The following is a 14,186-nucleotide window of genomic DNA, read 5'->3' on the forward strand; positions in this document are numbered from 1 at the left end:
CCCCCCAAAAACCCTTGAATGCTCAAGTATGTGAATTCCTCAAGGAACTGACTCATGTTTCTTTACACCTGTTTCCCCTTCACTCTGAGCAGGTATTGTAGCTTTTCCTGGGAGGACTGATTTCTCCACAGCACTTTTGAAATCTGATTTCTAATTTTGTTTTTGTCCCCCATGAGGAATGCTATTGTTTAGGCCTCTTGTCAACACACAATTTAACTACAGTATCGGAACCCATGGTTTTAAGTAACATGTTCTGATCTATGCAAGATGCACCCCATGAGACCAGTCTAATTTTTTTTTTTTCTTTGAAGCCACTGTAGCTGTCCCTGCCCCAGAATAGAGGACATATATAGATAGCTCTTTGTGTTGTCACTGCAGCAATTATATCTATCTTTTCCCTTTCAAGCACTATTGTAATTCTCTTCCTGTCTCCTCTTGCAACTCCCAAAAGTCTCTTCACAGTATCTGCTCAAATTCTCCCACGTACATTTCATCCACTCATAAGCAGAAGTAATCTTTTATCATAAGAACACTTCCCAAGTTCATCTACAAAGCTACTACTTGCTTCTTCCTCAGACACCCTATATATTTTCATTTCTGCTACAAGGAAATCAAGAAACCACTGGTGTTGTAGTCAAGCAGAGGTCAAAGCCACCTGTTAATAAACCTGCATCAAGCCTGTTCCATCTTTCATGTTCAGCACCAACTGCAAAGAGAACTTGACCCTGCTGTACTTTCTGTAGCTATTACTGACATGTTTATTTTCATTTGTGTTGTTTACCTAAGCAGTGACTGATTTTAGAGAATTGTGTTTAAGATAATTTCATCACTAAATATAACAAAAAACAAATTCACACCTGAATTAATTTAGCATACCATCTCTGCAATAATTATTGCCTTGCTCATAAGAGAAGTATTTCCTCAAGCTGGAAGGGATCCTCCTACTGCTTTGTATGTATTAATTAAAACAGGTGCTGGCTTTCAAACAATTTTTGTAGAGTTTGCAGTCCTGACAGTTAAAAGTGTGTCCTGAATTTGGCCTTTGCTCAAGACCATAAATCAGTCATTTGTGACTCAAATGCCAATGGCAATAACATATGAATGTGTAAATCTACAGCTATGCAAATAAGGAGTTAAAAACCTCTCTCTTGTACTTGTTTAAAAGTAGAATGATAATCTGCAAGGCTCAGATTACATGATCCGTATCTGTAAAGTGACCCTTATAGAAGAGGTCTCTTAAAAGACTTGAATTTGCCTGATTATCTGCATGTATGTCAAAACAAAGCCTTTGGTTTGATCTTTATTCTACTGTCAAACCTGTCAGCCTTTCGTTTTGCTCTCATACAGTAGCACTTCATTTGATTAGCCTCTTTTATATTTTAGTTATTCAAAGTAAACCATTTCATTGCATCAGTCACACTGAAATAATTATTTCCTTCAGATTCCTAACAAATAGAGATTTCTCCAAAAGAAAAACTGCAATTACCATGAATTTGATTATCTGGAGAATGTCACTGCTTAGAGTTCCCTGTTCATTAGAAATTCACCACAACCTAAATTAAATTAAATTTGTGCTGGCAACTGCTGTCTTCTGTCAGAATTTGCTTATTAAAATGTGTAACTGCCTAACTGGCTAGAAGGAGCAGTGTGAGCTACCTATTCAATATATGAATTAAATGAAACATACCCAGTGTTTTGCACTGGCACACCTTTGGTTCCTACTGCTTCCTTTTCTTTAATATCTTTACTATTAGTGGGAAGAAAGAAAATACAAGGTTGATACCCAGATCAGACAATAACTGTGTAAGATTTTAACAAGTGCAAAGTGCAAAATACATAAAAGTCAGTAGTGTGACCTGTATGTTCAAAAGGGAATTATTTATTGTATACTTCACCTAGGCCAATCCCTAAAATTTAGGATTGTCTCAAAGGCTGAAACACTCTGAAATTGAAAACTCACATGATGTTTGCAAACAGCAAAGCAGTTGAAATACCAACAAACTTGGGCCATCTAATCCATGAACCCAATCCTTATGAATGTCCATGATGGTTGCTTTATTGGAGATAAAAACATCCTGTGCTGGAGATTTACTAAATAACCTTCATGAAATACAATTATTTGTAATTTTCACCAATCAATAATTGCCTCATACCAATTATTTACTCTTCCTTATTTATCATAGTCCAAAGTACTAGAAAAGCTCTCATATCAACAGATAAGAGAATCTGAAGTTCTCAAATGAACACAAAATTCTGTGAGAAACAGGTATTTAGTACCTTACAAATGTCAATTTGCACCTGCTTGATGCCAACATGTCAGATTACATTTATGTTTTTATAAATGTTTATACCTATTTATTTATTTTTAAAAAGTGATATTTTTTATTTTATAGTCATGTCTAATTTTTCATTATTAAGAAAAAATGAACATTTTCATTTTTTCATGTTCTTCAAAAGAAGAACAACACTCAAAGCATCCAATTTATCTAACCCATGCTTTGTTCTATTGCCTGAATCACTACTTTTCACTTGTAGTCACTTCAAGTAGTGAAAATACTGTTCATATCACAGAGACCCTCTGTAGTAACATGTAATTTCTAGTTCATGCATTTTTCAGACATCAGAATTGATCCAGATAACTGAATCTTGGATAGCCTCCTCCACCCCACCATTTGCTAAACTTAACTCTGACAAAGTATTAGTTTTCAGCAAGTTAATCCCAGTGAGAGATATGTGGTTTATTAAACACTATAGCACTCAAGGTACACTGTGGTGGTGAAGCTTTATGTTCAGGCTATGGTTAATTAGGAGTCCTCAGACAACATGGCATCATGCTGACAAGAACTCTCTGTGGCTGTCCTGCTCTTGACATAGTCCCTACTCCTTCTAATCACAGGCTACACCATCCAACCTAAGCCTCTTAGGAAGGGTTACAGTTGCTTTTCAGCCTTGCTGCCTGCTTGAACTGGGATTTCACCTACTGGTGCTGTTCAGAAAAGAAAAAAAAAAAACAAAAAAAACCAACCAAACAAAACAAAACAAAAAACCAAAAAAACCAACCAAATAAAAACCCATACCAAAAAAAACCCACAAAAACAACAATACATTAAGAAACCAGACATGTTGCTCTTAAACTCTTTGAAAAAAACACAAAGACCTTTCCACCTATTTTGACCTTCAGTCACAACTAGTGATTTTCTGATTAGCATAACTCATGATCCCATAACCAAACACAACCCTTAGAAATCAAGGTATTTTACTGTTTTCATAAACTTAAATGAATCTGATTTTCAGCTGTGAGAACTGCAGTTACCGATTCCATTTCCATTTGGTATCATCATGCATTCCTGTATATTCTTTTGGGTCCTGAAGAAGCAAAAAAATAAAGCTGTTTTGCTTGTGGACAAATTTAAGCCACTGCTGATAAACTAAGGATAGCTTTAGTATTCGTCAAACAGGTCAGTTGTACATTGCTTTAATACATGTACATAAAATGCTAGACAAGTACCCTTAAAAGAAATGAAGTTTTCATTATTCTATCTCTCAGCATTATTTAACAGCTGTTTCATGAAAAGGCTAATGAAAAATTTGGTATATAGTTTGATCATAGTAATGATTAAGAGGCAGAATGTTTGCTTTTCCTTTTAGGGTGTTTTTTCCCACTATTCTTTGAGACTCAGAACCTTCAGCACCACCTCTTCAAAAGGGCACTATGTTACTCAGGTTACTTAAGAACACAGAACCACATCTGTGATATTCAGCCCAACCCCCTGATGGTGGTTGGTGAGGTTTTTAAGGGTGGATGAGTCAGAACACTATCTGTATTCAGTACAGAAAGACCAAAAAAAATCAATCTATTTAGGGAAAGAAGTTAGAAATAACAGAAGAAAAGGGTCCGCCTTTGGAATTTCCTACTTCACAGCAGCATTAGCTATGATGTATCACTGTTATGGAACAATACATCTGAACAGAAAAATACATTACATGCTTCAAAAACACTGAAAGCGGGAGTAGATCTAAAATGTTGTCATCTAGCATGCCTTTACTCAAAGATACATGCTGCCCTCTTAAGTACTTACTTCTCTCCCTTTTCCCTCCCATACATGAACTTTTCCATTACATCAGTGCCTTTGAAAGTCCTTCTAGTTTTTGTTTTAGCTTTTAAATGTTAAGAAGCTTCATAATTTCAGAAAGGTCAGCTTTTGTCAAAACACTTTCATGAAAAGACACGAGACTATTTGAATAAAAATGAACACAAAGCATCTATAGCACAGTCTTCTCTCGTATAGGAAACTACATGCTACATACAACAGTAAATTATAAATTTAGGAAATTCAGACTGGCAACAGTAACATGCTTAATCCAATAGGAAATAATGACATGAGAAAGGACTGGTATCAGAGCAGTAGGACACAACAACAAAGTATACATTTGTACAATTCCAGCTTACAAACAGCTAGAAATTGACAATTTTTATTTCTATTTTTGTGCAGACAGCCTCACTGCAGCAGAAGTACAGTTCCAAGGTCACATCTGATGAAGGCTGTGCACTCCCAACACAACCACATAATTGATGTATTACATTCAATACCTGATCCTTCTGGTGCAGAAGTGACATTCAGCCATTTCACAGTGTAACATCATACAACGTACCCTAACTCGATACCTGAGCACCTTCCCTGGGCACATCCCATCTGTATTGCTGCTCACAGGTTGGTCATGTATGTAAGTACACTGAGAAGAATCCACAGGCTGAGGATAGACAACACATTTCCACATGAGCTCTTATAAGGTTACTGTGCTCTACACACCCATGATTGGTTGATGCTTATCACTGTTTGCTTAAACCTGATTATTTTAAACAAACAGCATACCAAATAAGCTGTTACACCACTTCATTTTACCTCCTTCGGTCATCCTGGTCTCTTATTTCTATTACTATTTGCACCTGCTACTATGACACTGCATTTTAGGATTAATCTGCTTGTTTTTGCTTTGCTGGTATTCTGTTTAAGAGCTACACATGGATCCAGAGTCACCTTCTAAGGTCATCTGTCTAAAAAATGTTTGAAGCGACTGTAATGTTAAAGCATGACAGCTGATGTTATTTACATCTCTGCTGACCAAGAGAGAGCCTGACTTTGGATAACCTAGAGGCTTTCCAATAATGCATAATCACCTCTTGATAAAGACCATGGCTCCACTGAAACCTGAAAGCCTTCTAGACTTCAACTAGAACTCTATGCTATCATTTCTAATACCAAGCTTTCCAATTTGTCCTATGCCATATTATTGTCAAGGTCTTCTTGTAAACATTTATAAGTACACTTCATGTCATCATGAGAGGAAAAATGTCCCTCTCCATGCATGCCCATTTGATTTCTACATCAGTGACCCAATTCTAAGCCTTTAAAACTTACATGATGTGGAATTTGTTTGCACTGGATACGCTCATTACTTAGTTGCTGTTTCTTATCCCTAACTCATTTAAATTCTTCCTCCACATCAGATTCTATTGCAGTACGTCCATGACCACTACTGACAGTCACCGATTTGATTTACAAATAGCTCTGATGGGATCAGATGTTGCCAAAGAGACAGTAAGGAAGCAGAGGGAAGCTGGGAATCGATATGAGAAAAATAACCAAAGGAGAAAAGCAGAATGGAGAGCACAGAATATTGGTTTAAATAATACTGACTAATGAGATGCATCTTTTAGCACCTAATGGGTGCACACTGTTTAGCGATTAGTCATTGCTAGTCTTCACTTGTTTTCCTCAAACCATAAATTCTTCATAGTGAGAAGAATCTACAGTGAGGATCAATTCACCTTGTACTGCAAGACCCTTTACTTTGTATACTGCTATATCCATGTTTCTTATTGTTGTAACAAAATCTCCCTCTTTGTTAAAGACTTACCAACATCTTAAATACTAGCTCTGCTTGTTTATAATTTTCCTCATAATTACAGACTCAATCATAAATATTCATGCAGTACCACACTGTAAAGGCACATTCCACTTTCTAGATCACAGATGAAGGCAGTTCTCTAAACCACTTACAGTGTGACCCCTACACAGAGGCATAAAGAAGTTGGTGTGTGTGCATTCATCAAAAAACAGAATCCTGAAATGGTTCAATAAGCTTTTCTAATGGGGAGAACACATAGTAGCAATTCAATTATGTACTACTGTTTCCAAATGCAATGTCTCACTTGGGGGATAGTTGCTGATGATGCTTGCTCAAATGCCTTTGCAGGATATATACAGAAACAACACTGGAATTTGGCTCCTAGTTACAGAGTGCTGGTTACTAATTTAACTATAAAGATACCAGACCTCGAATTCTTGATTTCATGCCCACTCAACTGTCCAAACAAATGGCTCATCTCAGTGGGATTTAAATCCACATAATTATTAAAGAAGGCTTAAGACCAAAATATAATTTTATTTTCTATAGATGCAAAGTGAATCAGAATATTTAGATCAGTTTTCAGAATAATTTAATGCATTTCATTATAAGAGAAGTCAGAAATTGTATTAATGCATAAGAATACAGTTGGTAGCATGGAAAATGCTACTTTAAATAGAAACGTTATCTGTCCTGAGGGATTGAGGTTTTATTGACCTAGGTTTAACTACAGCAAATGTGTTGTGATTAATAACTATTCGGAACAATTCATTTTGCACTGAAAATCTATAGCATTAACACATAGTCCCTATCAGAAGACCTCTTCCATTCCTACTAGTTCCTTATATACATCTAAGTGTTTTTATTGTCTCTACCTTCAGTAGATTATCTCAGAATCCCTGGGATTGTTCAATAAAAGTTTAACCGTCTTGCGCTATTAATGTGCTGGTGCTCCATGTGGAGTGCTCGTTTCCTTCCTTTTATTGAACGCCAAACGGAGGGACACAATGGGTGTGTTGTGCTCTGTCTAGCACGGAACGTGCGATATCTTTAAAAAGGAGGTGTGAGCTGGCTTTAATACCACTACTCTTAACAGCACAAGTACCACAAACTAATCAACCACAGCACTGGGGCATTGAAAGCTGGTGAAAAAGCTGCTTTCTATTATGACCTACATAGTGCACAGCAGCAGTTGGACAATTTAAATCTAACACTGAGGCTGAACACAATGCATGGAATCCACTAGTGATGAACTCCGTAATGTAAGGCAAACATGCTCACGAGTTCTATCATATTTTATTTCACCCACGCTATCCTGATAATAAAAAACACAATGACAATCCAAACAAAAAAAAAAAAAAAATCCTTGCCTTTTAGTAGAATTATCTACTAAAAAATTTATCATCTATTAGAAGCATCCTTCTGAATCAGCAACCATATGGAACACCACTCACATCGAAACGTTTAAGGACAACGCAGACAGATCAGTGAATTCAGCAACCACTCTAAACCAGCCACCGACCAAAGCCAACCTTCCAAGGCACAGATACCGAGAGAAGCTTGTTTCCTGCACGAAGTCGTGCCCAGCTGTGCCACAGACCCGCACCAGCCCGTGCCCAGGTACCTCTCCCGCAGCAGCCGAGGCGCACAGCGGCTCCCTTTTGTGGCCGAGTCCAGCGGCAGCAGCTCGCCCGGCGGGCGCAGCCCGGGAGCCGCAGCGGCGCCGGGCCGAGCCGGGCCGGGCCGAGCCGCACACCTGCTCCTGGCAGCGCCGCGCCCGGCGCCAGCCGCGCTCCGAGCGGCAGCGGCGACTCCCTTGTCCTGGAGCCCGGCTCCGCTCCGAGCGGCGGCTAGCGAGCTGCCGAGACAGCACTGCGGAGGAGCCCTGCCTTCACACGACAAACCCCCGCTCCGCTGCCTGACAGCAGATATGCAGCATTATCGCCCCGCATTCCACCTCCCCCGACCAGCGGCGGGAGCGGCAGCCGCCAGCCTGTCAAAATGGCAGCTCGCGAGCCCGCTCTGCCGCCGGGATTACTCACTCGTATGCCCGTTTCTTCTGCGTCCCCCGACGGGATTTTTGTTTATTCCCCGGTATAGCACAGCATAATATGTCACATTGTTTTCCATAAGCAAAATGGCTGGTCCCCTCGGCACCGCCGCAGAGCGCTCATTGGGCTCCCCCGGCTTGCCGGAGCCATGGCAACAGCCAACAGCGGCCCGGCCCGCCCCGGCCGCTCCGGCACCGCGCCCGCGGAGCGCCCGCGCCCCCCGCGCCGAGCGGGCATGCGGCAGCGCTGAGAGCGACCCGCGCCCGGGGGCTGCAAAGCCGTGTGAACGCGGCCAGGGAAGCGCCTCTGATGCGCCAAACTGAAGCCCCAAAATTGACAAGGCGCTGTATAAGCACTCAGGGTGCTTACTTAGGAAATAGACATTAGGGATGACCATTATACAGCAGTCAGGTGGTTTTTCAACAATAAAGCCTAAATCCTCACTCATTCACCTAACCCCTGACATCACAATTCCTAGTGTTCATAAACACATTGGTTGATCTTAAAGGGTTAAGGGTTGATGCTTGTTATATGACTTTCTAAGACTGTGCATTGCAATCACCATGTAAACCAATTTTATTCTATTTAGAATAACACTTGTTTTTTTTTTTTTTTTTTTCAGTTAGAAGTAGGAAGAAAAGGAGACATTCATGAAGAATTTAAAACTGCTCATAAAAATTTCTGCACTTCAAGACCTGTCATGAACTTGTATCTCAGCTGCCTAAGGAGTCAGGAATATAAGATACAGAGCACATGCAACACCCATCAGCCTAAAGTTCTCAAAAAGTCATTTAGAAGCATTACATGTATCTAAGCAAGCATACTGCATATTTCATACCCAAAAGTTCTGAATATTGGTCAGAACTTCCCAGCTGTTAGCAGGGATTGACTTAATACATATATGAAAAAATTGCATTTCCCTGAGGGCTACAGCATATTTTTCACCTCTGAATACAACTTGTAGACAAAGCTCTGCTGCTCCACCCCTCTAAGTGAATTTGCTGCTCTCAGGATCCAAGGGCAGTGGTGTCACTGTGGAGTCCTGGGCAATGAACTAAGGTCCACTTGAGTGGATTTTACACATTTCTTCCCTCAGCATCTTCATCCTCTTTTCCCTGTCTAAGTTTCTCTGAAAGTGAATACTGAGCTCTGTGAAAGTGACCTGGGAGGGGCTCACAAGGAAATAAGTAAGTAATATGTTTAGAATTCTGAGGTGTTGGAGTTGAAACATTCCAGTATATTTAAATAGGTGTTTCAACACAAATGCTAGTTTAGTCTTGTTTCATTGTCTCTTAGTCTTCTTAAAAAAGATGGGTGGATGTCCACATCTCTCGAACTGCAGCTGGGGCTAAGAGTCTGTTCTAGCAGCCGGTGAAAGTACTCCCTGCTCCCGTGACTCAAACACATATTTTTGGTTCCATGACTACTGTTCAACAGTACTTTTTGATCAAAAAGGGATGTCTGCTGATTTGGCAACCCAATTCTGAAGCTTTTGCCTGGAAAACATTAAACTACTGAAGTAATTATTTACATACGAAGTATTAAAACAAAACCAGCCTGCATTACAAGAACACCATTTCACCATGATTGGTTCGCTAACTCTTTTTGTTAATAAGCAACATGAGACAGACTGTACATCCAGTCTCTTTCTTTTTAATGCATTGATACAGTCACTGACTTGAAAAAAATATTAAAAATGCTTTTCAGTAAGGCAAGACACAAACAGGTTTTCTATTACTTTATTGCACTAAGTGCAGTTATTATCACAATACTCTCCACAGACAGGCTAAAATAGCTTTTGGAAACATAGAGGTCATGAGTTTTTAAACAATAGGTTACAGCTTGGAAAGGTTTCAGGATGTTTGTCCATATCTCTGTATCTAAACATACGCAGGTACCTGAAAGTACAGTGGAAGTATATTCATTAAAATGGCTTTGATTTTTTTTTTTTTAATAAAAACCTGTTTCAAGATTTCAAGTTCATAATTCAATATTTAGGGATCTAGAACTCTGTCTGTAATGCAGGCACACTTCTATCCAGAAAAGGCTGATGGAGCTTTTTCCTGCAGTATCTCATAGGACTTAACAATATACATGTACATGCAACCTTTTCGTCTCTGCAGTTTCATAAGTGATTAGGCAGAAATTAGAAGAGGCTTAACCCAAGTGCAGATTATGGCTCCAATTCAGCAATTAAAGCACAAATTGTGAGAAGCTAACCTAAGTTTACCTAAAAGTTTCACAGAAGTCCTAGAAACAGTTTCTGATGCATACTCTGCACAGCCATACGATTTCTTCTGGCAAAAACCACTAAAATCATTAATGTCAAAGGATGTGAACTGGACCCACAGTGAAGCTGTGAGACTGAATAACCTCTGGTAGTCCCCCAAGGCTCAGTTGCACTGGTATGTCCGTGCTTCCAGGAAAGCTCCAGAACCAGGCAGCTGAAATCGTGGCTGCTAGCATGCTCCCCTTACATAAAAATGAAAAATGTAAGTGCAAGGCATAGAGTCATACTGACCCTACAATGAGTATTTAAGTGCTTAAAGATAACCACTTGCCTGCTGTATTAGAAAAGAGCTGAAAATAGAACACATCATTTGGTATCTTTGCTCAAATCCTACTCCCACATTAATTCAAATGAGCTTCCTGATCTCACTTGTAGTACCTGGAGAACAGTTGCTCATATCAGAGCAATCAGAGCTGAAAGAAAACTAGTATTCACCAATTCTTCACCAGAACATTGCTATCAGTCTTCAGTTTTGGGACAGAAATAACATTATTCTCAGCCTTATCTATAGATACTTGTATCAGCATATCATTCACCACTGTAGTTTTAGCCTGTCCTGCTATTTTCTTTTACAAACTGGTTTCCAGCTGTCTCAAATCAGCTCCATACAATATAAAATATATACCTCCATTAAGGCAACATTTAATTCTTAAATCAACTCAAGAACTGTGATTTGCATACAATCATTAAAATTCATTGGTTTATGAATAATTAATTTGCATTCTAATACATTTTTAAAAGCATGAACAATAACAAATATTGTTCTTGTTCAATAACAAGTATTGAGTGACATTGTCACTCTTGGACAGGAAATGTCAAAATATCAGATCCTAAGTTAAGAAGCAATTACTATATTAAAATCAGCATTTCATTTATTGCATGGCTTTGAAATTATTCCTATGTATATTAACTATCCAAGTAGGAAAACACCTAGTGTTCAGCCATCCTGAAAATCATTAACAATTACTGATCTTTCTGACCCTCATTCAATTTCTGTAATCACTTGATCATATATTGAAATGAAAACGACTTATGAGGAAAATTGGACTGTTATAATCATAAAGAAATAATCATCTATCAGAGGTCTCAATTTTAAAAAAGACTGATTATTTTTAATATTGTTTGGTCAACTTGCTTGAATGCAAAGCAGTAGATAAACACAATGAATACCTGTAGGTGCGTATGCTGAAGTACAGAGTAGTTAACATTGTTTTTCCAAGGCTCCAGGTGATGACAAGCCTATGAAAAAAAACCACTGATATCCAATTCCCAAGACAATACTATAATTAACTGCCTGAGACACAACCTGTAGACGAGTAAACTGGAATTCAGATATAAAGAGTTAATTTTGTCCAGGGTCAAACTTGTTTGTAGCTCCTCCAGCTACTGAACACTGAGTGCAACTCCAGTGATAGGATTTGTATTTTCAGGTTCTCACCAATAACAACTCTGATGAATTTTTCTGTACTGTGGATTCAATGACATACTTGGCAAAGATGCTGACAGAGAATTCTATGTAGATTGAATAGAGGAATGAGTTGATTTAAGTATTTAAGGTGTATCGTGCATTTAAATAAAACAATCACAAGAACATTGCAGGAACATTTTTTTGAGTGTATTTGGGAAATTCTTATCACAGGAAATATATTCTTTTATTCACATTTGTCCTTTAAGAGACATTCTTCACCACATGAGTACAGCCATAGAAAAAGGAGAGAAGAGAGAATTAACTTTGATTTTCTTAAAAACAAATATTTAAAAATTCTAAAAGAAAACCCTGAAGCCCTTTTGTAATTAATTAGAGATCAAAGAGTCTTAACCTAATAAGACTAGATCCCTCATGTTTTATACCAGGGTTAAAAATACTAGTGAATTCCTGGAGCAATTTCTACACTTTTTCCTATCCTACATTTAGTAATTTACTTTCTGGTGTAGTTTAGTAAAAAGGCAAAGTGAAAGTTATACTTTAGTGAAAGTATAACTGCCTCAAATACAAAATATTACAAAAATTAAATTCAGCTGCTTTTTATTTGTTTGGACTTACAGTTTTGGATTAATTTCTGCTGCATTTTAAGTAAGATAAAAAATAATCTAAAATAGACTCATTTTTCTTTTCTGTTTGCTTGGCTATGAAATTGGATTTTTTAATGCATTATATAATATGTGTTATAGTGAATGTGTTTAAATATACACACACACACTCTATAACACATATATAACTTTGTTTTCACTTATCCCAAGAAAACACCTCAATTGTTATGGTATTGAGCAGATTTTAAATCAGGAGAACTATAGTATGGATAAATATTCAATTTTCAGATCTCTAAGATGGTATTTGAGAGAAGAAATGTGAACTTGAGCTCAAAAAGACATAATATTCAAGGTGCTCCCAAAAATGAATGCTTAAACATGCAGTTTTAAGAGAAAATGGCAAGCCTTCAAAGCAAAACTAACACACAGAAAGGAAGTGTCTTAAAGTTATCCTCAGAATTTTGGAAATAGCGCTAAGAGGTCAACTGTGACCTAAAGCAAAACAAAAAATGAGAAACTGCTACTGAAATGCACTGTGCTTTCAGAGAATGCCAAGCATATTTTCAAGACAATTAATAGTTTATCTGGTCAATTTGTACTTGAAAGTTTTCCAGTCCTGATTGTGTCATGTACTAGCAGTTCCATTAAATAAGTACATTAATTCATAGCCCTAAGCAAGAGTTCAGGTTAAGTCCTGAAGAACACCCAAGGCTACCTGGTTTCCAGAACCCAAAAAAGCAAGTTTTGCCTCTGTTATGAACTGGAGATCCCTACAAGCCCGAGTTCCTGTGAACATCAAATGCCAGTCTCAGCACAGAGGCCTGAATTGCTGACAGTGCTAGAAATTTTTTGCTTCCCACTCTATTGGAAAACTAAACTTGGCAGCATATCTTATGAATTCTTATTGCACATTCTACACTTATGTAGAAAAGTATAAATTTGAGATTGATGGCTGCATAATGAAAATGAACTGTTTTCCCATCTTTTCTCCAAGAGTAGGGCAAACAGAATTCTTAAGTGAATATTTTATTAACTTCTCAATAAGAGGTTCATCACATATTGCAATTTATACGGAAAGCACAATGAACAAATAACCAGGACAAAGGTTATTTCTCCTGCTTAGACACCAACAGCCAACTCCTCTTTGCTGAAAATTTGTGAGTATTTCTCAAATATCACTTTTAGATATTTAGGAAGATCAGCTGTCAGTCTCCAAGCCTCCTCTTTCCTCCATTTTGTTACATAAATCTGAAACTTTTACCTACCCCTCTATTGTTATCCTTCATCACCTTCTCCTTACCTCAAACCTAAAGCCACATCCCCAGACTTTTGCCACTATCCTGCTGAACTGCATCTTCTCCACTGGCATCACTTCCTCTTCCTTAAATCACTGCTTCAGCTTTGTAACTCCTTGAAAGCAGCCACCAGAAAGCCTCAGGCCCTTGTATTCCCAATTTGCTGTCCCTTCATTTCAAAAGCTTGCTTCATGCCACTTCATGGGCTGCTCTTTCATACTTTAGTAATTAGGATATGCATTCCTCATGAATCCTACCTCAGGTCTACTTGGCACAAAGACCTAAACCGACAAGAATCAATTCAAACCGTTCTATTTCTGTACAACTTGAACTATCTAGAGATAACTGAGTCATTGCTAATAATTAGGATGGGGGTTGTTACACTTTTTTTTTTTTTAAAGATTTGTTTGTCCATATCTATATTCTTTTTTTTCCTATAGCCTCAATCTCTTTCAGCCACCTGCATTTTGTTGTATTTTTCTACCCCTTGAACTACTACCCAGCAAACAATAAATATGCTTCTTAATATACCACTGACAAATCTAATTTTGTTCAATCTGGCATAGGAAAAATAAAGAAGAAATTAAGTAACAAAATCAGCCCCAAATG

The 14,186-nt window shown here is 38.1% G+C and overlaps 1 protein-coding gene across 2 annotated transcripts in view; it reads right to left on the minus strand.

Annotated features, from left to right (window-relative positions):
- The window catches only part of SORBS2 (sorbin and SH3 domain containing 2), a 145,312-nt gene extending 137,211 nt beyond the window's left edge, over positions 1 to 8,101 (minus strand). For both annotated transcript variants that reach the window (XM_053975052.1, XM_053975056.1), the window contains exon 1: positions 7,953 to 8,101. The gene's annotated coding sequence lies outside the window, so the exon portion shown is untranslated. The remainder of the gene's footprint in view (positions 1 to 7,952) is intronic.
- Between the last annotated feature and the right edge of the window lie 6,085 nt (positions 8,102 to 14,186).

The sequence above is a fragment of the Vidua macroura genome, chromosome 4 (assembly GCF_024509145.1).
Source record: "Vidua macroura isolate BioBank_ID:100142 chromosome 4, ASM2450914v1, whole genome shotgun sequence".
NCBI classification, from domain to species: Eukaryota; Metazoa; Chordata; class Aves; order Passeriformes; family Viduidae; genus Vidua; species Vidua macroura.